The sequence below is a fragment of the Oncorhynchus tshawytscha genome, linkage group LG33 (assembly GCF_018296145.1).
Source record: "Oncorhynchus tshawytscha isolate Ot180627B linkage group LG33, Otsh_v2.0, whole genome shotgun sequence".
Lineage (NCBI taxonomy): Eukaryota > Metazoa > Chordata > Actinopteri > Salmoniformes > Salmonidae > Oncorhynchus > Oncorhynchus tshawytscha.
This window is the reverse complement of record NC_056461.1, coordinates 31,699,921-31,722,926: the sequence shown is the minus strand read 5'-3', so window position 1 is coordinate 31,722,926 and position 23,006 is coordinate 31,699,921. Positions and strand designations below refer to the sequence as shown.

The following is a 23,006-nucleotide window of genomic DNA, read 5'->3' as shown; positions in this document are numbered from 1 at the left end:
GGTTTTGTAGTATGTGTTGGTTTAGTGGTATGTGTTGGTTTCGTGGTATGGGTTGGTTTAGCGGTATGAGTTGGTTTAGTGGTATGGGTTGGTTTAGTGGTATGGCTTGGTTTAGCAGTATGGCTTGGTTTAGCGGTATGGGTTGGTTTAGTGGTATGGTTTAGTGGTATGGGTTGGTTTAGTGGTATGGTTTAGTGGTATGGGTTGGTTTAGTGATATGGTTCAGTGGTATGGGTTGGTTTAGTGGTATGGGTGGTGGTTTTTAGTGGTAGGGTTGGTTTATGGGTTGGTTTAGTGGTATGAAACTGACAGGACCAGGGCTGTGGTTTTGTGAGGACAGTGAAACTGGGTTGGTTTGGGGACAGTGAAACTGACAGGACCAGGGCTGGTGTTTGCTGGGACCAAGGCTGTGGTGTTTGTGAGGACAGTGAAACTGACAGGACCAGGGCTGTGGTGTTTGTGAGGACAGTGAAACTGACAGGACCAGGGCTGTGGTCTTTGTGAGGACAGTGAAACTGACAGGACCAGGGCTGTGGTGTTTGTGAGGACAGTGAAACTGACAGGGGCTGTGGTCTTTGTGACAGTGAAACAGGACCAGGGCTGTGGTGTTTGTGAGGACAGTGAAACTGACAGGACCAGGGCTGGGTGATGAAACTGACAGGACCAGGGCTGTGGTCTTTGTGAGGACAGTGAAACTGACAGGACCAGGGCTGTGGTGTTTGTGAGGACAGTGAAACTGACAGGACCAGGGCTGTGGTGTTTGTGAGGACGGTGGGTGATGTGACGTTGTGTGATGGAACCCTCATTAACTGTGCCTGTGTGTGGACCAGACGTAGCGTCTCTGCATCGCTGAACTCTTTCATGTGCTCATCACTCTTGGTTGCCCTTTTCCCATGGTGCTGACTGCCTACCGCATCCAGAGAATAGCCCAATAGCCCATGCTGTTTAGTCAGTCAGTAGTTTTTGATGCTATAAAACCCTCTGTGTATTCTGTATGGACTAGGAGTACATACCAATGTAAAGTCCATGGTCCTTCAGAGATCTGTGCTTACACATATAACACTGTGGATTCACTGCACCTTTATGGGGATTGTGTCCCTCACAATGCATTTTGAATGGGATATGCACAGAACAAAGCCATTGCACAGAATCTGCTCAAAATGTTCTTATTACCATAGTGTTCATTCAGTAAGCCATGGGATAAGCCTTGCAAAATATCCTAAACTAGTCAAATTACAAAATCCATTCTTTCTTCTGATGTGATTATTCTGCTGGATATATTGTCATGTTGATTCATGCTAAGACAGAAAACAAGCTGCGATCCATGCGCTGACTTGCTTAGTTAAGATTAGTCGAGATGAATTCACTATTGATCCTCTCTCAGCGGGGAGGTTAAGTATTGACTTGTCCTCCATCCAAATTCCAAATGTGTCTCTGTACTATAATCGAACCAACAAAACAGCTGTCTCTGAGAACACTGCTCACTGTTATATATCTTTATCCAGCTTCCACCTTCTGACATCTATACCCCGTGTGGCTCAGTTGGTAGAGCGTGGTGCTTGCAATGTCAGAGTTGTGGGTTCAATTCCCACCAGTATGGAAATGTATGCACTCACTACTATAGGTGGCTCTGGATAAGAGTGTCTGTTAAAATGTAAGACTCCCATTCATCTCCTATTAGAAACCATCTAATGCATTTTCAAGTGCCCTTATCTTGCAATAGCAGGTCGGAGAGTTGTAAAAGAGCTGAACATATAATGAATTACAGCCATATCTGTCACAATCCCACTATACAGCAGCTTGCCTTTTACAGAGCGATACTATGACACCGGTTCAATAAAATAGAGCCTACTAATAAAAAAAAAGGTTAAATCAAAGCAAAGCAATAGCTGATAACCTCTGCATAGGTCTGAATACTATATGATTAGGGACTTCCCGGAGCTCTCTGTGTCATTCTACATGTGGCTTCAACCCTCACTGCTCTTCGCTGTTTTATTCCAAATTCAAGTGCTCTATACTGTATTTAGCTCGTGGGCATCACTGTGTGTGGTTAGGGCGAGGAATGGAAGGGAAGAGAGGGGAATAGAGGGGGGTACAATTTTACCTGGGATTCATCCTCTCAGATCAAGAAACAATACTCACTCTCTAATTGTCTTTTTCTTTCTCTCACTCACTAACACACACATACCTACCTACCTAATGATGTGAGTCTGACTGGGTGGGCAGCAGTAGGGTTAGTGTGTTTTTGTCAAACAACAAGAAGCCCCCTAACACTATGAACCATGTGACAGGAAATGCCACGTTACTTGTGGAACCGTAGTGGATATTTACTGGTGCGAAATGCATTCCCCTGAAGCCCTCTAACAAAAGGTACTGTAAATAGGCAGTAGCATCTTCATTTGAGCCAGTTTGCTACAGCAGGAAAATAATCCTGCAGCAACAGAACATGTGAATTATTATGTGGATTATAATTAATTGACTTTTTTGTGGTTGATACATTTTCCTTTGTGCAACTCAAGTCTTATATTTCAAAGTGGAAATGACAAACTTTAGAAGCTTTTTAAAAAGTCAAATACACAACAGGTTAGTATTTCCAGTGTGCAGGATAATTCTCAGCAACAAAAGCGTGATCAAATTAAGATCCTGCATCTGTAGATACTGTCAATACAAAACATGCAGACTTTTGAGGCTTTTCCAGGATGTGAAAGCATTGACCCTCCAGTGTTGTTGTCAAGCATCAAGGCAATCTGGATGCAGGTCACGTCCTCTCTCTGCTCCACACCTCTGTCTGGCCATCTGTCCTTAAGTAACATTGTTGATGTGTCCTTGTTACCTTTTTTCCAGCATGGCTTTAGTGCCTCGTGCCTGTTACTCAGAAGTATCTTCTCCAGACTTGTGTGAGTCCGGTGCTCCCCCCCATTACTATGTAGAGAGGTGCCTCTCAACCCCCTAATACTCAATGCTCAATGCACAGATGAAAGCCTGCTGTTTGACGAGCGCATTAGCCCATGCCTGTCCCTGTTTGTTCAGCCAGGCCCGCGCTCATGCATGTTGATGATTGCTTTCCATGCCTGTCCAATCACGGTTAGCAAGTCAGAGGAGTAGCTACCACACAGAGGAGGCTGGAGGGATGAGCTATAGGAGGACAGGCTCATTGTAATGGCTGGAATGGAATCAATGGAATGGTACCAAATACATCAAACACATGGAAACAACTTTTTTTTGACTCAGTTGCATTGATTCCATTCCAACCATTACAATGAGCCTGTCCTCCTATAGCGTCCCCCACCAGCCTCCTCTGCTACCACAACTCTTTGATGTAACAGCAATTAGTTGGGTGCTCAGTGTTACGGTTTTCTAGGTGTGAAGGAGAGTCGGACCAAAATGCAGCGTGTAGATTGCGATCCATGTTTAATAACGAACGTAAAACACGAATTAATAACAAACACTACAAAAACGTAACGAAAACCGAAACAGCCTATACTTGTGTAACCTAACACATAGACAGGAACAAGGACACTAAGGACAATCACCCACACCAAACTCAAAGAATATGGCTGCCTAAATATGGTTCCCAATCAGAGACAACGATAAACACCTGCCTCTGATTGAGAACCACTTCAGACAGCCATAGACTTATCTAGAACACCCCACTAGCTACAATCCCCCATATATACACACCACATACAAAAACCCATGCCACACCCTGGCCTGACCAAATAAATAAAGATAAACACAAAATACTTCGACCAGGGCGTGACACTCAGGGACTGCATTAACCAAATAGCCCAGGTAGACCGTCACATTCACAGCTCCCCTCTCCCTTTACTAGTCGTTGATGATGGGTTTTCTAGGTCTACTGATGTCAGTGTTGAGTGGACAGAACCATTGCAGCTACAGTACCACCTTTACTTGATTTGGCCAATGGGTGGTTTCTGTTTACACACTTCTCTTGGGCCCTGGGGGCATTCCACTGAAATTCTTGAATTTTATAAGTTGTTCTTACCCATTTAAATTGTTAGAGCACTTTCTGTTGAAATGCAACACTGGAACACTCCCCCTCAGTGATTACGTTGCCTGGTAGTACTCCTTTTCCCTCTCACTAAGGGAGCCTAGGGCAGTGAACGGCAAGAACCAAAAGTACAGATCTGCTATCTTAATTTGACCCTTTTTCTCACAGCAGCAAAATAATCCTGGAGCAACATGAAATGTGAATTATTATGTGGAATTATTATTATGTCCATTATAATTCATGGACATTTTTGTAGGGGTTGATACATTTTCCTTTGTGCAACTTAAGTCTTACAGTTTCAAAGTGGAAATGACAAACATTAGAAGCTTTTTAAAAACTCATGTACACAACAAGTTAGTATTTACAGGTTTCTGTTCGGGCAAATCAAGTCTGACTTTTTAAAGGCGAAATTACAAACTTTAGAAGTCTTTTTAAAAACTCATGTACACAACAAGTTAGTATTTACAGGTTTCTGTTCGGGCAAATCAAGTCTGACTTTTTAAAGGCGAAATTACAAACTTTAGAAGTCTTTTTAAACCTTGAATACACTACAATGTGCATATCCCTGCTGCACTGTAAAATTCTCTGCGAAAACAGAGCGATCAAATTAAGATAGCAGATCTGTACCAAAGGTCTTCTCATTAGCAAATGATTGAATTTATACTTACTATAGACAGTTCCCTTTAACAAAAATGGTTTTGCAATAATTAGACATTTTTATAGATTTCAATTTTGGAACAATTACAGATCCAACTTACACTATTAATTATGGTTTAGGACAAACTAAATAGTATAATTGTTTTGGAATGCCCATTATCTGTACATACAGTACAGTACGTTCTATTCTAGCTCTATTAAAGATGCATATGTGCATCTAGGTTTCTAAATCATTTAAAGTAAGTGTGATAAGGCATGTTAACATTATTCTCTGTAAGTGCAGTAGATAGATTCATGAATACTTCTATCATCCCCATTATCCTTTCTTTACAGTAGGGCACTCAGTTCCAGTCCTTGACTCTGATTGGTTTCCTGGTCTCTTAATTGTCATCTGATATACTCTATGGGAGCTAGCTAAAATTATACTGCATCTAAAGTCAATCTGGCAACATTACAATGATGACACAAGCTTGTCCTACTAATTATTTGCCTCCTTTTGAAATGTCATCGTGTGTCCAAGCCACAGTAATGCACTTCAGATAAAATCTTCATCAGCACCTATTGAGACTGCTTTGAGTACAATGCACCTCCTCCCAGCTGCCCACTGCACTGAGGATAGGTAACACTATCATACACTAAAATTGAGAATTTCAATAAGCATTTTTCTACGGCTGGCCATGCTTTCCACCTGGCTACCCCTACCCTGTTCAACAGCACTGCACCCCCCACAGCAACTCGCACAAGCCTTCCCCATTTCTCCTTCTCCCAAATCCAGTGAGCTGATGTTCTGAAAGAGCTGCAAAATCTGGACCCCTACAAATCAGACAATCTGGACCCTCTCTTTCTTAAATTATCTGCCAAAATTGTTGCAACCCCTATTACTAGCCTGTTCAACCTCTCTTCCGTGTCGTCTGAGATTCCCAAAGATTGGAAATCAGCTGCGGTCATCCTCCTCTTCAAAGGGGGGGACACTCTTGACCCAAACTGCTACAGACCTATATCTATCCTACCCTGCCTTTCTAAGGTCTTCGAAAGCCAAGTCAACAAACAGATTACCGTCCATTTTGAATCCCACCGCACCTTCTCCGCTATGCAATCTGGTTTCAGAGCTGGTCATGGGTGCACCTCAGCCACGCTCAAGGTCCTAAACGATATGTTAACCGCCATCGATAAGAAACAATACTGTGTAGCCGTATTCATTGACCTGGCCAAGGCTTTTGACTCTGTCAATCACCACATCCTCATCGGCAGACTCGCCTTTGTTTCTCAAATGATTGCCTCACCTGGTTCACCAACTACTTCTCTGATAGAGTTCAGTGTGTCAAATCGGAGGGCCTGTTGTCCGGGCCTCTGGCAGTCTCTATGGGGGTGCCACAGGGTTCAATTCTTGGACCGACTCTCTTCTCTGTATACATCAATGATGTCGCTCTTGCTGCTGGTGATTCTCTGATCCACCTCTACACTGACGACGCCATTCTGTATACTTCTGGCCCTTCTTTGACACTGTGTTAAAAACCCTCCAGACGAGCTTCAATGCCATACAACTCTCCTTCCGTGGCCTCCAATTGCTCTTAAATACAAGTAAAACTAAATGCATGCTCTTCAACCAATCGCTGCCTGCACCTGCCCGCCCATCCAACATCACTACTCTGGACAGTTCTGACTTAGAATATGTGGACAACTACAAATACCTAGGTGTCTGGTTAGACTGTAAACTCTCCTTCCAAACTCACATCAAACATCTCCAATCCAAAGTAAAATCTAGAATTGGCTTACTATTTCGCAACAAAGCATCCTTCACTCATGCTGCCAAACATACGCTTGTAAAACTGACCATCCTACCGATCCTCGACTTCGGCGATGTCATTTACAAAATAGCCTCCAATACCCTACTCAATAAATTGGATGCAGTCTATCACAGTGCCATCCGTTTTGTCACCCCATATACTACCCACCACTGTGACCTGTACACCCTCGCTTCATACACGTCGCCAAACCCACTGGCTCCAGGTCATCTACAAGACCCTGCTAGGTAAAGTCCCCCCTTATCTCAGCTTGCTGGTCACCATAGCATCACTCACCTGTAGCACACGCTCCAGCAGGTATATCTCTCTGGTTACCTCCAAAACCAATTCTTCCTTTGGCCGCCTCTCCTTCCAGTTCTCTGCGGCCAATGACTGGAACGAACTACAAAAATCTCTGAAACTGGAAACACTTATCTCCCTCACTAACTTTAAGCACCAGCTGTCAGAGCAGCTCACAGATTACTGCACCTGTACATAGCCCATCTATAATTTAACCCAAACAGCTACCTCTCCCCCTACTGTATTTATTTATTTTGCTCCTTTGCACCCCATTATTTCTATCTCTACTTTGCACATTCTTCCACTGCAAATCTACCATTCCAGTGTTTTACTTGCTATATTGTATTTACTTCGCCACCATGGCCTTTTTTTTGCCTTTACCTCCCTTATCTCACCTCATTTGCTCACATTGTATATAGACTTATTTTTCTACTGTATTATTGACTGTGTGTTTGTTTTACTCCATGTGTAACTCTGTGTAGTTATATGTGTCGAACTGCTTTGCTTTATCTTGGCCAGGTCGCAATTAAATAAAGGAGAAATAAATAAAAAATAAAAATGCTCAGCTGGGCATCAGTCCTAAAACGAACATTCAAAACATTATTGTGATGAAACGTGCAATCCATGAATAACGTGCGTTATAGGGAAATAATGCATGCTCTAGAATGCCTTTCAAGCCAATCAGAAATGAGTATTCAACAATGCCATGGTATAATGTGCCATAGACAACACTTCAAATAAAGTGGTAGTGTTTTAAGTGTCATTCTATAACTATGATGCAGAGTGTTCCTTCATTGTGTCCTCATGACAACTTATAAGGACTACCATGGCATTGTTGAATATTTGTTCCTGATTGGCTTGAAGGGGCACCCTGGAGCACGGTACAATTCAATGGCTATCATTCATTCTTACATGTTCTATGTTTTAGTTGCTTTTGAAAGAAAAAGTCTAATTTAAAACATTATTGAATGTGGTTTTCATAATGGCAAGCTTGTAACGGGATTCTTCCTGGGAAGGAGAGGTGGACCAAAATGCAGCGTGGTTATAATTCATGGTTCTTTAATAATGAAACTATACATGAATAAACTACAAAACAAGAAACGTGAAAACCCGAAACAGTCCTGTGTGGTACAAACACTGACACAGGAGACAACCACCCACAAAACCCAACACCAAACAGGCTACCTAAATATGGCTCCCAATCAGAGACAATGACTAACACCTGCCTCTGATTGAGAACCATATCAGGCCCAAACACAGAAACAGACATACAAGACATCCAACATAGAATGCCCACTCAGATCACACCCTGATCAAACAAAACATATAAACATACAAAGCAAACTATGGTCAGGGCGTGACAAAGCTAGGACTGATGGTTTGGTTAGCTAAACTAGCAAGTCTGTTTGTTGGGTTACCGCGGCAACTAAAGTAACTAGCTCGTAAATCTCCTAGCTACTTCAGGCAGTGGATGTTGAACACATTTCTACCGGCAAATGAACACATTTCTAGCGGCAAATGTGTTCAATTATAGGCATGGTATAAAAGGATAATCAACTCAAGGCTCTATGCGTTCTCTGGAAAATAATGCAACTCTGTGGAAGGTCAGTTTGACACCTTCCTCGTCGTTCATCATTTCCATAGTACGCATAGCTCCTCGTTGATTAATCCTTCATTCACATGAATTTGTTGACATCTCAGTATGTAGGTTTAATTAAATCACAGATAAACCATTTTCCTGTGCCTCCATTATGAGGACAGTTACAGTAGTGACTGAGTGAGATAGGTGGTACTATTCAAGTGATTTCAGCTGATAAATTGCACAACACTGCTTTCAAAAGTTTCATTTTTACTCATGACAATGCAATCATATATTTTTTTTGTCATGATGCCATAAGGACCAAGACATATGCCAATATGTTCATGATAATAGATGTAAGACCTTCCACCCTTAGTGACACAGGCTATGATGATAACACTTTCTGATTGTAATTTCATTTCAGGGGACATGAGCATCTGCTAGGAACTGGTCATTATTTTCAATGTTAGTGCTGGGTTGTAACTGTCTGTGGGGTGAGTGGTTGTTATCATGGTGCTGGGTTGTAACTGTCTGTGGGGTGAGTGGTTGTTATCATGGTGCTGGGTTGTAACTGTCTGTGGTGTGAGTGGTTGTTACCATGGTGCTGGGTTGTAACTATCTGTGGGGTGAGTGGCTGTTACCATGGTGCTGGGTTGTAACTGTCTGTGGTGTGAGTGGTTGTTACCATGGTGCTGGGTTGTAACTGTCTGTGGCGTGAGTGGTTGTTCCAATGGTGCTGGGTTGTAACTGTCTGTGGTGTGAGTGGTTGTTACCATGGTACTGGGTTGTAACTGTCTGTGGTGTGAGCGGTTGTTACCATGGTGCTGAGTTGTAACTGTCTGTGGTGTGAGTGGCTGTTACCATGGTGCTGGGTTGTTACGATCTGTGGTGTGAGCGGTTGTTACCATGGTGCTGGGTTGTAACTGTCTGTGGTGTGAGCGGTTGTTACCATGGTACTGGGTTGTATCTGTCTGTGGTGTGAGTGGTTGTTACCATGGTGCTGAGTTGTAACTGTCTGTGGTGTGAGCGGTTGTTACCATGGTGCTGAGTTGTAACTGTCTGTGGTGTGAGCGGTTGTAAGTGTCTGTGGTGTGAGCGGTTGTTTCTCTGGTGCTGGGTTGTAACTGTCTGTGGGGTGAGCGGTTGTTACCGTGGTACTGAGTTTTAACTGTCTGGTGTGAGCGGTTGTTACCGTGGTGCTATTTTGTAACTGTCTGTGGTGTGAGCGGTTGTTACCATGGTGCTGTTTTGTAACTGTCTGTGGTATGAGTGGCAGCAGTGTTGAGGGTTGTTACCTTCTCTCTGAAATGAAACGGCCTGGGGGTTGTTGTGAAGGACAAAACGGTAGGAAGGTATCATGCAGAGGCACCAGACAGAAGAAAACTGAGGGTGGTGTGGATTATAGATCTTCAAAGGACAGAGTTGAGGTTGATGTAGATTATAGATCTTCGCAGGACAGAGTTGAGAGTGATGTAGATTATAGATCTTCACAGAACAGCATTGAGGTTGATGTAGATTATAGATCTTCACAGGACAGAGTTGAGGTTGATGTAGATTATGGATCTTCACAGGACAGAGTTGAGGGTGATGTAGATTATGATCTTCACAGGACAGAGTATGGATCTTCACAGGACAGAGTTGAGGTTGATGTAGATTATAGATCTTCACAGGACAGAGTTGAGGTTGATGTAGATTATAGATCTTCACAGGACAGAGTTGAGGGTGATGTAGATTATAGATCTTCACAGGACAGAGTTGAGGGTGATGTAGATTATAGATCTTCACAGGACAGAGTTGAGGGTGATGTAGATTATAGATCTTCACAGGACAGAGTTGAGGGTGATGTAGATTATAGATCTTCACAGGACAGAGTTGAGGGGACAGAGTGATGTAGATTATAGATCTTCACAGGACAGAGTTGAGGGTGATGTAGATTATAGATCTTCACAGGACAGAGTTGAGGGTGATGTAGATTATAGATCTTCACAGGACAGAGTTGAGGGTGATGTAGATTATAGATCTTCACAGGACAGAGTTGAGGGTGATGTAGATTATTAGATCTTCACAGGACAGAGTTGAGGGTGATGTAGATTATAGATCTTCACAGGACAGAGTTGAGGGTGATGTTATAGATCTTCACAGGACAGAGTTGAGGGTGATGTAGATTATAGATCTTCACAGGACAGAGTTGAGGGTGATGTAGATTATAGATCTTCACAGGACAGAGTTGAGGGTGATGTAGATTATAGATCTTCACAGGACAGAGTTGAGGGTGATGTAGATTATAGATCTTCACAGGACAGAGTTGAGGGTGATGTAGATTATAGATCTTCACAGGACAGAGTTGAGGGTGATGTAGATTATAGATCTTCACAGGACAGAGTTGAGGGTGATGTAGATTATAGATCTTCACAGGACAGAGTTGAGGGTGATGTAGATTATAGATCTTCACAGGACAGAGTTGAGGGTGATGTAGATTATAGATCTTCACAGGACAGAGTTGAGGGTGATGTAGATTATAGATCTTCACAGGACAGAGTTGAGGGTGATGTAGATTATAGATCTTCACAGGACAGAGTTGAGGGTGATGTAGATTATGGATCTTCACAGAACAGCAGATGGGAGGAATACAACAGCAGGACTGCTGGGGTCTAAAAATGATCTTCACAGGACAGAGTTGAGGGTGATGTAGATTATAGATCCAGAGTTGAGGGTGATGTAGATTATAGAGATTATAGATTATAGATCTTCAAAACCTGAAGAGAATCTTCATAGTAGGTCAATTATTAAAGAACACTAAGGCAGAATCTGATTTAAGTGCCTTAAATACATTTATTTCAGTAGCTGTTATTGTCTGTTATAGCTATTATAGCTGTTATTGTATGAGTGGATGTGAATGTTGCTGTGTGTTAACTGCAGTCGTGTGAACACAAGGACCTTTCCTGGTCTTCCCTGATCCTCTGCATCAGTTCTGTTACCCACGCATTTTCTCCCCTGACTGAGTTAAGAATAGCTCAGCATTCAACAAGTAATCTTCTAGTGAAGGAAAATTTTAGTATGGACACACTCGCATAGTCAGTAACTCACCCACCTCACAGCTCTCCCCTTTCATCACTCACACTCACTCACACACACTCACTCACACAGAATCAAACATCAAAGATTTCTACTCTCCTCATAGTGGTAGGTGCAGTAGTTCTGGGGGGCTAAGAGGTAATTGAAATAATACATTTAAAAAGAAGCATGAAAGTATAAGAAGGAAGTAAATTCCCATGCTGTAAATGATTCTTTTAGTTGAGCTATCCTTTGCTTGGGATGGGAGAGATTGAAAATGAAAAACCTGTAGACCATGCAGTTCTTTGATCAAGGGCTTCCCATCTACCTGCTCTAGTTCATTTCATGAAAGATGTCAGGGCATTGATTGATATCCTGTGTGAGTACTAGTGACTGCTGCAGCGACCACGGTGGTGGGGGGGGGGGGAATGATTATTTCTGAAGTCCTTAGAAGCCATGTAAGACACCATTGATATCAATAGTATCACTATTTTAGTAAATAGTCTGATCGAGCAAATGATTGTGCTATTTAATCAAGCTATTACTGTTTCTATTAAAGACATAGAACTGTATTTAATTCACAGATAAATGAGCACACTGCCAGCACAACCAGTAGTTACATTATGGTGTCGATGTGTCAAGTGTGATTCCTTTACACACAAACAGTTGTGTTCTTAAGGCTGTCTGCCTCTTCCACTCAACTGTTTAAGATGGGGTTTATGCATAATTTGCATAAAATTATTATAGAATAAATATAACTTTTCTTGATTAAATACATGTATTTCTCATTGCTCTTCACATACAGTGCCTTCAGAAAGTATTCATACCCCTTGACTTTTTTCCCCACCCATATATACACACAATACCCCAAAATAACATAGTGAAACATGTTTTTAGACATTTTAGCAAATATTTTGAAAAGTATATACATAAATATCTAATTTACATAAGTATTCACACCCTTGAGTCAATACCTTGTGGAATCGTCCTTGGCAGCGATTACAGCTGTGAGTCTTTCTGGGTAAGTCTCTAAGAACTTTCCACACCTGTTGAGTACAATATTTGTCCATTATTCTGTTAAAAATACTTCAAGCTCTGTCAAATTGGTTGTTGATCATTGCGCGACAACCATTTTCAGGTCTTGCCCATCAGGACTCGGCCACTCAGGAAAATTCACTGTCTTCTTGGTAAGCAACTCCAGTGTAGATTTTGCTTTGTGTTTTAGGTTATTGTCCTGCTGAAAGGTGAATTAATCTCCCAATGTCTAGTGGAAGGTAGACTGAACCAGGTTTTATCTCTAGGATTTTTCCTGTACTTAGCTCCATTCTGTTCTTTTTTCCTGAAACTCCCAAGTCCTTAACGATTACAAGCATACCCATCATATAATGTAGCCACCATTATGCTTGCAAATATGTAGAAAGGTACTCAGTAATGTGTTGTATTGGATTTGCCCCTAACACACATTTACACTTAGTATTCAGGACAAAACGCTAATTGCTTTGCCACATTATTTGCAGTATTACTTTAGTGCCTTGTTGCAAACAAGATGGATGTTTTGGAATATTGTTATTCTGTTCAGGCTTCCTTCTTTTCACTTTGTCATTTAGGTTAGTATTGTGGAATAACTACAATGCTGTTGATCCATCCTCAGTCTTCGCCTATCACAGCCATTAAACTCTGTAACTGTTTTAAAGTCACAATTGGCCTCATAGTGAAATCCCTGAGTGGTTTCCTCCCTCTCTGGCAACTGAGTTAGGAAGAACGCCTGTATCTTTGTAGTGACTGTGTGAATTGATACACCAACCAAAGTTGAATTAATAATTTCACCATTTCACCAATTTCACCACCACTAACCCTAACCCTAACCCTAACCCTAACCCTTAACCCCTAACCCTAACCCTAACCCTAACCCTAACTTCACCATGCCATTCACTCATTGGAATTTTCAATGTCTGCTTTTTATTTTTACCCATCTAAAGAAGGTGCCCTTCTTTGCGAGGCATTGGAAAACCTCCCTGGAAGTTGAGTCTGTGTTTCAAATTCACTGTTCGACTGAGGTTCCTTACAGATAATTGTATGTGTCGGGTACAGATACAGTAGTCATTCAATACAGTAGTCATTCAATACAGTAGTCATTCAATACAGTAGTCATTCAATACAGTAGTCATTCAAAATACATGTTAAAACACTATTGCACACAGAGTGAGTCCAAGCAACTTATTAGGTTGGCACATTTTTACTCCTGAACTTATTTAGGCTTGCCATAACAAAGGGGTTGAATACTTATTGACTCAAGACATTTAATTATAATGTCTAAAAACACAATTCCACTTTGACATTATGGGGTATTGTGAGTAGGCCAGTGAATAAACATCTAGATTTAATCCATTTAAATTCAGGCCGTATCATGACGAAATGTGGAACAAGAATACTTTCTGAAGGCAGTCTACTTGCAGTTTGGAACATGTGCCTGTAGTCTATGACACGACCACCACTGTCCATACATTGCTTACTCCTATTGTCTCGAAAGACATACTTTTCAATAGCTCCTCTTTGTGAAAGACCAGGATTCATCTGAGACAATAGAGTAAACAGATCAGGCAATGTCCGTGTTTGCAAAGGGACACTAGAGACACTCCAATCAAACAAGGGCTCGGTAGGAAACGCGTCTGCCTCTCAGAAGGCCTCCATTACAACAGACATGGAGTCATGATGGACTGATGCAGAGTGGTGTGTGCCCCAGTCAGACCATAGTCTTTAGTCTTTGGCTCTCCCCTACGTCCTTTTTTTGTGGGACAATATAATGACATCATAAGTATGGTACATTTAAAGGGATACTTCGGGATTTTGGCAATGAGGCCCTTTATCTACTTCCCTGGAGTCAAATGAACTAGTGGATAAAAATGTTATGTCTCTGTGTCCAGTATGAAGGAAGTTAGAGGTAGTTTTGTGAACCAATGCTAACGCAATGACTGGAAGTCTATCGGTATCTGCTAGCATTACATACAAATGGTATCCACAAGTTAATCTCACTCTGGGGAAGTAGATAAAGAGCATCATTACCAAAATCCTGAAATGTCCATTTAAGTTTTGTTCAAATTCTCATCACGATACAGAACTGTGAGAGAGGATACAGTACATGCTGTCAAACTGCTGTGTGCAATTGAAAAACAAATAGTGATTCAAGATCTGATGATATGATATTGAATTAAATCCTGTTTTAATAAACAGCAGACAGTGTATTCTTGTAAAATGGGTTTTGTGTTTTGACTAGATCTCCCAAAATGTTTAACCAACATTTAAAGTCCTTTCTGTATCTTGGAGAATGAGTCACAGCAACACGTTGATGATCAGAACCAAACCATTTGTGGATATGATTCATCCATACAACACAGCTGTTGAAGATGGCTGTGTGAGACTGCAGAACCTACTTCCCCAAAGTCAGGAGATTGGATAGTTAGCCAGGGTTAATCACAAGCTCTTACACTGTTGTTCCACATTGCTGTTTGCTTATGGGCCCTCTTTGCCGTGTTGATGATCTTGTTCCAACCTCAGAATGTGTGAGAGCTGTGACGATCACATTTTGTAATTATACACCTGGCAAAAAGAGCCGACATCAGCTGAACATTGGTTGTATTAATCACATGGTATAATCTGTGTTGTGGTCATATTGCCATGCTTTTATAGCCAATTAAATCTCACTGCTGCTGAAAGCAAATAGAGTATTGGAGAACCGGTATTAGACTGAACAGGTCCCTTGTCCATACATGAATAATTAAACAAGGAGATCGATAAAGATGCAGATTTTTTTAAACATCTGATCACTTGAGATGAAAGAAAGGAATGAGGACATTATTTGCCATAAAATGGGCTTTTGTACAAATGCATATGAATGAATGATCTAAACAACAGAGAAGGACTTGAAAGGATTTGCCAGTGATCAGTGACACTGTTCTAGTCTGTTGAAGAGATTAATTTGCATGCCAGCTCAATTGCCTTCTAAAAAATAATGCTGTGTGTACATCCATCTCTCGGAGTGTCTCTGTCTCTTCAATAGCACCATACATCACAGTGCCAGAAAAAATGTTCAGCTCAGATCACCCTTCACATTTGTTTGACACACTCTTTCATTTCCTCGATACCCGGCATAAAGGGAAATATACCATTCGGCACCTTTGTAGTATTACCGCCTCTTACGTGTCATTCAAATACATGTTTTGATCTCTAGTGTAATTGCGAGATCCTGCTCACATATCTTTGACTAACTACTTTCAGTCTGTTAAAAATGGAATATGGTGACTGAGATAGTCTCCACAAAGCTTTATCTGGGGGGCCTATACCCTACGGAGATGTAATGACATCATATGAAGTGAGAGTCAAATTCCTTTATGCCACTTGACACTACTTTTTTGGGTAGTTACTGTAAGCATGCTATTTTAGCTGAAGTGATTGAATGTTTGGGAGCCTAAAGTAAATTGTTAGGGAGTTTTCAGTGTCTTAAAAACTGGCTAATGCTTGTTGTTTAATCCTTTGTGGGCTGGGTTTATTAAAACTGCCGGGTGAGTCATGCCATAGCTCACACTCCAAGCTTTAGAGAGGCTAAAGAGAGAAGGGAGAAGAAGAAAGAGAGTAAAAGGAGAAAGGCTAAGCCATAACTACTTTTCGTGAGGTGAGGTCAGTGGCTGGGTAGGCACTGGCTATTATCAAAGCCAGATTTACTCCCAAATAAACCTTGATAAAGCCCAAGTTCTCCATACAACAGATAGCTCCAACAACCATAATGATATTGGCTATTAAATGAAATTGACAACAAAAAAAGAAACAAATCTAAATACCAATGTAGCCAAACTACACAAACGATAGCCTCCAATGGCAGAATATTTCATATCATCTGACAAAATGACACACTGCTCAACTCAGCTCAGCCATAGACTGATGTAGTTTCCACAGTTACAACCAATAGGTGGCACTAAAATGCATTTCATCCAAATAGTTTACAACGCAAACTCCATAGCCTTTCACAATGGATTTACAATTCTTCCAATGCACTGCACGCAAACACACACACACACATTTAAATATTATTTACACACACTTATAAAATAAAAGTTTCTAACGAAATTTCCATATCAACATTAAACATCTTTTGAAAAGGAAATTCTATCTTGATAAATTAAATGCATCAAAGGTATGTTTTCTATTCTAATGTTCATTCAACAGTATGCATTTAGGCATGTCTTACTTGTAAATGAAGTCCATTTGTCTGTCCTTCAGGGTGAACCTCTTGGTCACAGCGTTGTAGATGTCACAGCAGAACCCCTAGGTCCATGACTTTTTTTCTGCATGGACATGGCAGGCCCACAGTCATATCGGAGACACGTCCACAAGGCCTCCTTCGGTTCCATTTTCACACTGACACAAAAAGTCACACACACACATACAGTAGATGATAGCACAGTTCTCCTACACAGCACACAGGTAAGCAGCTCCGTCCATTAGGGCATCCAGACGGTTGGAGAGCAGAATCTTCCCGCGTGAGTGTAGAAGCCAAGGCTCGGGCCCTCATTGAATGGCAGGAGAAGCCTCTTCCCATTACGTCCACGAAGCAAAAGTAAATGTCCAAGATGTGTAAAAGTCTGAGTAAAGAGTGAATTGTTAATGATGTTTCAGACAAGTTGACAGTCCAGTATTCTCTGTTTGCCTGCCCGACAGCTAGCAGCAAGGGAGATAGTGGTTGCCTGTCATGAATAAGTCACTTCTTGAAAAGCTCTTGTATGTAAGTAAGCATTTCACTATTAGTCCACACATGTTGCTTACGAAGCATGTGATGAATAACATTTAATTTTGTTTGCTGCCTCTGTCTGGTTTTAAGTTTCATTATAGTTGACGTTCCAGTCTTCAAACCCTCCAAACAGTGCAGAAAATTGTTTGAGGTACAGTATAGTGTCCATTTGTCAGGTTGTTTTTGCTAGCTAGCTTTGTTCACTTCAAGGGATGCGAGCGCCAAATTATGTAGATACGGCCAAAGGTGTATAGTTTACCCACACAAAATGTTTAGGCAACATGCATGCACAAAATATGAACTCGTCTCAATGCAACGAATGAAGCTACTTCAAGCTAGGAAAAGCAGCGACCCCTATGCTGACCCTGTCCATTAACAATGACTGTTAGGAACAGCCACGCTCATCAACGATTTAAAGGAATGGAAAGGAAGGCATGATTACGCATAATACCTTTTTTTATTTGTCTTTTCATAACTGTTTTGAATGAGTTTATCGCATGGTAAGCACTGCCTACTCTGACTGCATGTCCCGTGCCACCTATCACAGGGAGACCTCAGAATGAGAGGGCAAGCACAGCCAATCGGAAGCTTTGTAGCCAGATCTATGAGTGAGTGCTTCCATCCAGGTGTTCTTTGTTCAACTCAGTCTTTATCTGACTTCAGACTGTCTGCCATGTACTGTAACTCAGCTAAGTGTTTCTAGTGTGGGCCGGGTAGTGCCACCACTCCGAGGAGAGCTGATGTCGGCCCTGCTCTGCTCTGGTTCTGACAGGGTGGCCACCGAGTGTTAATGAGTCAGAGATCTCTCTCTCTCTCTCTCTCTCTCTCTCTCTCTCTCTCTCTCTCTCTCTCTCTCTCTCTCTCTCTCTCTCTCTCTCTCTCTCTCGCTCTCTGCAACAGAGAGGCCCATCCCTCATGGTAAGAGGCAGTCCTCTTGGCCAGGCCACAACACACAGGCACAAAGACAAGGTGCTGCTCAATAAAACAGCCACATCACATACCTGCTTGACTCACTATCCAAAGATAAAAGGGCATTTGTCAATGAAGAACAGGAAGAATAGGCGTTTGTGTCTGATCCTCTTAAAGTAAGTAGCCGCAGAGTTCCCTGTATATGCAGGTATAGATAAAAATACTTACTATAACACTGGCAAGCTTCAGATAAAATGCATAAGCAATACATGCAGAAGATAATTAAGCCCCCCACACACATCTTTCACAGAGACACAGGAATAACAGATCCACAGAGCATCTAACATATTTAATGCACTGCTAGACATAACCATTGAATACTGCATATTGTATCTATCCCTCCCTCTGTCCCTCCCTCCTTCTTTCCTTCTGTCCATCTTTTTTTAATATGTCTCTCTTGTTTTTGTCAGACTCAGGTTGGTTTGTTCTGTTGTTCAAGAGATATAGAACATGTCCTGTGTTTGATTCCAGACCTTTTGTCCACCTAGGGAGAGGCTGGGGTATTACAGTGGGCTGTGGCTCTATAGGTGTCTTGTCAGGACTGGAGATGCAGCTTCAACACTTTTAATTGGACCCGTCCAGGCCCTCTACTGTCTGTACCAAGAGCATTGACTGACTCTGTCTACTGACTCTGTCAAAGATCACTGAGGCACAGTATCGATACTGACAGTTAACAAGCAGGGAAACCATAGGCCCGTATGTCTTATGGCTCGACTAGTTAATGTAGAGGAGGCACAGCTCCCTTTATCCTTCCAACTACAATGACTTGACTTCTGTAGTGTGCTTTACACCAGAGCATATCAGACCAGCTCCAACCGATCAGTGGTGCAAAAACTGCTCACAAAATAAACAGCGTCTGAGGTTGACTCTTTATGAGGTACCTCCTTTCTCAATGAAAGTGGTATTGCTTTTATATTGACTTGCTTTAACATTGCAGTTCTGTCATCTTACTTGATTAATAATGTTTTGCACTTTAGCACAGATTGGAAATGTATAATTCCAGCTTAGTATGCATGCCGTTTATTATAAACTTGTGCCACATATCCAGTGCGCTGACTGGCAGTCTCATGTCTCACAGCAGGCATGGGGAGAGATTGCTCTGCCTAATAGGCCCATGCAGGCTGGGTGAGGCATGCTACAGTAGGCTGGGAGGCTGCTGGGAGTTTTAATGTGTGGACTGACAGCCCTAATACATCTTGAATGCTTAAGGAAAGCTTTTGCACAGGGTCATCTTTCTCTGCTGCCGTTGCCTACTGTTTGCCATATTGGTCGTGACCTCCTGTTTGTCTTTAAATGGCGTTGGAGTCACCGTTAGTCAGTCTCTGGTCCAGTGCCTCCTGTTTCTAATCTTACTCTAGTTATTAGGACTTGTCAACATTTGCATGATTAGTGACTCTCTGTTGTCCTCTGTGTCAAACGACTTGCTTAGCAACAGTATATGACATGCTCAACTTCTCTGGGCTCCATAAATTAGCATGCACTCCGCAACACTCTTCCTAGCAATGACCTGGTTGGTCATCAACCATTCTTGGTTGGTCATCAATCGACAAGGTAATTGAAAAAAACATGCTTATTTTATTTTATAATATACATCATTTAAAATGGCCAAGTTCTATTCACAACAGTATTCAGCTGGTAAGAGACAGACATTCCGTAAATACTAGGAATAGATTGTCCACCATCTATGCGTTATCCAGACAGAAAAGAGAATTAGGCAAAAGAACATTTCGATTTAGAGCAATACAGAAATGGAATAAATTAGCTGAACAAACTAGAAACCTTTCAATATATAAATGTAAACATTATTTTAAAACAATTTAAATCTAGTATATAGAAATGTTGTGGGATTATAGTAGATGAAGAATCAATATTTTTTTAGATTAAGTATTTATTGGCTCATTATGCTAGTGTATTATGTATGTTTGTAATAGTGTGTTATATGTGAAAGTGTGTTTGTATTATAAATTGTATTTTAATGTTTAAGGACTCTTGGAAGATTAGTCCAAATGGGGACTAAAAGAGATCCTAATAAAATCAAACCAGTGTTTTTATTTTTACAAACATTGTATACAGGCTATAAGATATGTTAGTTACTGTTAGGGAGCAGGTTATGTAATCAGATGAAATATTGACAAGGGGATATTTCTATGGGGACCTGATATAAGACTGATTGTAGATGTTGCTTTGAAAGACCAATAAGGATGGATTGTCTTCAGTGCATCGCAGTATGGCATCACATGAACAAAGTATTTTATAGTGTTCACTTATAATGTTCATTGTATATCTATGTTATTAGGTCTACTATGTATAGTATTCCTGACCAGAACACTGAGCAGCTACCAAGGTTACAGTAGCGGTACATACAGAACTGTACTGCACCGCAGTTCACAACCCCCAGGGGTTCCTGGTCTCTCCAGAACCACCATCACTGTATGTTCATGAGAGAATGAAACTTTTATTCTTATAAAAAATGTTTTTCTCCCCAATTCCATGGTATCCAATTGGTAGTGCTGCTTCTTGACACAATGCCCACTTAACCCAGGAGCCAGCCGCACCAATGCATCAGATGAACCACCGTGTCAGCGTGCACTGTGAGTTGCTAGTGCGCAATAGGACAAGGACATCCCTGCCAGCCAAACCCACTCGACACTGGACCTATTGTGCGCCACCCCATGGGTCTCTCGGTCATGGCCGGCTGCGACAGAGCCTGGATTCGAACTCAGAATCTCTAGTGGCACAGCTTCACTGTGATGCAGAGCATTAGACCACTGATCCACTCGGGAGGCCATGAGAATGGAATTTTAATAAGGATGAACTAATGTTGAGAGAGAGAGAAAGAGAGAGAGAGAGGAAGAGAGAGAGAGAGAGAGAGAGAGAGAGAAGAAGCGTAATGACTAATGCTGATGGAGTTACTGCGTTCGTTACACAAGTGTGTCCACATGTCCTCTCTGGCGCATTAGCTCTGCATATTTCATGCTCCTTATTACTATTTCATATGTTTCCTTTTATGCTCTCTCCCCTCCACTTATTCTGTCTCTTCACATATTCTCACTGCAGACTAAGGATAAAGAAGACTACAATTCCTGTATTTTCTTGTGACCCAGACTGGACCTCTTTGTTTACTAGACAGGGGTTTTTAATGTTCCTTTGCCCAATTCAACCAAACGCCATTACAGGGGAGAGATCTCTGTGCTGACCCCAGCTCCCCTCTGATAGTTGGGCTTGTTGGACTGGGAAAGGGCCCTGGTGACATAGTGTTTCAGCACCACACATGTGGACAGCTCCTGCCAACATAATAATCATTCAGAGCGGTCTCTCAGTGGTCCTCACTCGTCTTCTTGGTTCCCTCTCTCAGCCTGCCTGTTTGTGAAGGTCCTTTACGTCTATGCGGGCTACTGTACATAGATCACAGGAGGTTGGTGGCACCTTAATTGGGGAGGACGGGGCTGTGGTAATGTCTGAAGCGGAATAAGTGGAATGGTATCAAATACTTCAAACAAATAGTTTCCATGTGTTGAATGCCATTCCATTCGCTCCATTCCAGTCAATATGAGCCATCCTCCCCTCAGCAGCCTCCACTGATTTAGGTGACCACCTGCATATTGCCTCTCAACTGGCCACCTAGTTAGCAATCATTCCATTTTACAAGGATAAACAAACGGTTATTTGCATGAGTTCTGAGCATGCTTAGATCTGTATGACTGCAGAAGACTCAATGCTATCCCTCCTAGCAAGGCGTCTGCTTTATAGGTTAACTACCTTCAGTCTGTTGGGGCGCTTTTTCTGAGACTGGCATAGTGATTTCCATAATCAATCAAATACAAAGAGATTCAGTGAGGGTGACACAGTCACAGCTTCAGAAATACCAGGCTACAGATGTAGGATCTTAACTTGAGCCAGTTTGCTACTGCAGGAAATTATAAACTTCATAAGCCTTTTTAAACGTCAAATACACTACACGTTTTTAATGTCCTGTATTACACACCTGCGACAGGGTGGGATCCTACATATGTACTGTTTTTCAGTATGTCCATTTATTTTGGTCTCATTTCTTATTCTCCATTTTCCCCTACCCCCCGTCCCTATACATTCGGACTCTGTTCCCTGTGTGCAGGAGAAAAAGCTGTTGAGATGAGGAAGGTAGGTAGGGAGAGCTGAGCAGAATACTGAAGCATGTTTTCGCAGTGCGCACTAGGTACAGAGGAGGATCCACCTGCACCTCTATGGAAATAAGACGAAGAAGAAGAAATCAACCAGTAAGAGATGTGAGAGAAGCCTACAGTCTAAATGTTCTATTACCACACACAGTGAAGGTACATTGGATATTTATCGTGTCTTCTTTAGTTGTCTTTATTTAGCTCATTTTTCAAAGACAAACACCTCATTCAGAAAGACGAGACTACAGGTAATGGATAATCCTACACTGTTGATCAGGTACAAGCAGGTCTACACACACGCAAACAAGAACGGGGGGCTTGAAGAAAGAATGTGTAGCTATATACGTTGTTAACTGTAGTTGAAAAGGATTCTATTTTAGAAAGTGTGAACAGAAAAAAAGTATATTCGTCATTCTTATCCAAAAAAACCCACACAAACCCATTCACATTCACATCCACTACATATGCACAAACACACACACTTTTACACTCATCTTATGCTGCTGCTACTCTGTTCTTTATTTGATTCTTATTATTATCTATCCTGATGCTTAGTCACTTTACCCTGAACACATGTACATATCTACCTCAAATACCTCGTACTTCTGCACACTGACCTGGTACTGGTTCTCCCAGTATATACTAAGCAAACATTAAACTCTGCATCTTTGGGAAGGGCTCGTAAGCAAGCATTTTATGGTAAAAATCTACA

General features: G+C 41.6%; 1 protein-coding gene across 4 annotated transcripts in view; it reads left to right on the top strand.

Annotated features, from left to right (window-relative positions):
* The window catches only part of nrxn2a (neurexin 2a), a 386,153-nt gene that overhangs the window by 286,763 nt on the left and 76,384 nt on the right, over positions 1-23,006 (top strand). The window lies entirely within an intron of this gene.